The following is a 2,359-nucleotide window of genomic DNA, read 5'->3' on the forward strand; positions in this document are numbered from 1 at the left end:
TCCTTCTTTTTTAAAAAATATTTTTATTGATTTTAGAGAGAGAAGGAGGAGGAGGAGGAGGAGGGGAGAGGAGAGTGGGGAGAGAGAGAGAGAGAGAGAGAGAGAGAGAGAGAGAGAGAGAAGAGAGATATCATTGATTAGTTGCCTCCCATATTCACCAAACCACAAATTGGGCATGTGCCCTGTCTGGAATCAAACCTGAACACAACACTCAAACCACTGAGCAACACTGTCCAGAGCTTGCTGATCCTTTTGTTTGCACTGAATGACTGCCTTCAAGTTACCTACTCCTTCATCAAGTCCCAACTCCTTCCTGCTCATTTTTGCTTCTTTAGCCTCTTCCTGAGCCCGCCTTGTCTTTACATTCATCTTTTAATTGATTCTTTGATCAGGGCATTATAGGTCAAAGTATCAATGGCTTACTGAATAATGATTCTTATCCTGGGTTCCTCTGTATATGCACTCACAGCAAACACTCCAGGAAGGGATCCATGTCCCCTTGAAGTCCATATAGGCCTGTTTAACATCAGCCAGTTCTTCCTCAGAACCTTTGTATGTCTTAGCTTGAATGTCTTCTGGAGATATCTTTTTAAAGAGTGACTTCCAATATCTCTCCCAGTCCCAATCTTGGTTGAGCACATCAGAATCCTAGTCCACTGTTCACTGCTCATCATATCCTGCTCTCTGCTCTTTGTCACTCAGAACGGAATAGACTTTCCGGAGAACCTGAACGTGGTGGGGAGCATCCTTCATATACTCTGTCCTGATGCTCTTGCAGGGACATCTTGTGGTAGCCACATGGAACCTTGCCATCAGGGGACTAGCCCTGAAAGCCCAACACTCAGTAAAGGTAGGTGTTGTGGAACACTATTTTGCACAGATCCATCAGCCCCTTGGCCAGCAGAGGTGTAGAGCAGGTGGCAGCCTCCAAAGAAAACAACAGGTCCCAGCGATACTGGATAGACCTCCCACCAGTGTCTTTCCATTGGTGGTTTTCTCCATTCTTAGGCAGTACTAATCAGTTTGCCTTTTTTCTCCTCCCTTCATGATCAGTTTGGAGATACCTGGCATCCTGATATCTCTTATCTAGTACAAAAGTGCAACATGCAGTGTGGCTCGGTGGTTGAGTGTTGACCTATGAACCAGGAGGTCACTGTTTTTATTTTGGTCAGTGCACACGCCTGGGTTGCAGACTCAATCCCCAGCAGATCAATGATCCTCTGTCATCATTGATGTTTCTATCTCTCTCCCTCTTCCTTCCTTTCTGAAATCAATAAAAAAATATATTTTAAAAAAAGAGAAACATGCGGCATGGAATAACTTGAATGTTTTTGTAGTTGTCCCTTTCCCCCTCCCCCTCTCCAGCAACAACCCATACAATTAAGCAGCTGGAAAAGGTATGAACAGACAATATATACACACAAAAATAGAGGGGGGTGGAGCACTGGACTAAGGTTCAGGAGGCACACGGATTTAAACCAAGATCTAAGATTCCTTCTGGTTCTTGGATGATTTGATTTAGCATATTCAATCACACCGGTATTAAAGAACAATAGTAATTTTATACTTATTAAAGTAGTAAATATTATCAAACACAATGCTGGTTTGGCTTGGAGGAAAAGGATAGAGAAACTATCCTCATACTGTTCCTGCAGCAGGATAAATTAGGATAATTCTTTTGAAGGGAAATTTGGCAATATATATCAGAAGTCATAAAACATATTCATGTCTTTTCACGTAGTAATTCCACTCCTGGAAATTTATCATTAAGGTAATTATTCAACAGAAGGAAAAAACTATATATACAAATACATTGTGCCTGCCATTACGCATAATTTCAAAAAAATGTTATTAACCAAAAGTAGCCAGAGTAGTTAAGTGAATTAAGACACATAGATTGAATAGAATATTATGTGGACAATAAAAATCTTAATTCTGAGGACTGCAATAAACTTTAAAAAGCCTAAATACAATAAAATTAAGAGGTTAAAGGGCAAAAACAGAACACACAATTGTACAGACATTTTCATTGTAACTCTATCAAAACATATCACCAGAAACAATTGTGTTGGGTGATGGGATTACAGATAAAAATGATTTTGTTTTTTTTTTTATGAAGTACACTTTCTAAAATAAGTTAAAAATAATTTTAAAGTGATAAGTAAATAAAACAAGTGCTGGCCCAACACCAAGGAGCCTAATATGAGAGTATCTTCTCTCCCTGGGCTGCCCTTTTATATCTACTAACTCCTGACATTTGCTTCTAATAAGGAAGGAGGGAAAAAGAGAAAAAAGGGGTATTGCTAAAGGAGAGGTACCCAAGAAAACCTGCCTATGAAAACCAGAAGACATGTTGCTG

At 39.8% G+C, this 2,359-nt stretch overlaps 1 pseudogene; it reads right to left on the reverse strand.

The window, feature by feature from the left end:
- The window catches only part of LOC102244421, a 1,670-nt pseudogene extending 668 nt beyond the window's left edge, over nt 1–1,002 (reverse strand).
- Between the last annotated feature and the right edge of the window lie 1,357 nt (nt 1,003–2,359).

This window comes from Myotis brandtii, unplaced genomic scaffold (genome assembly GCF_000412655.1).
Source record: "Myotis brandtii unplaced genomic scaffold, ASM41265v1 scaffold994, whole genome shotgun sequence".
NCBI lineage: Eukaryota > Metazoa > Chordata > Mammalia > Chiroptera > Vespertilionidae > Myotis > Myotis brandtii.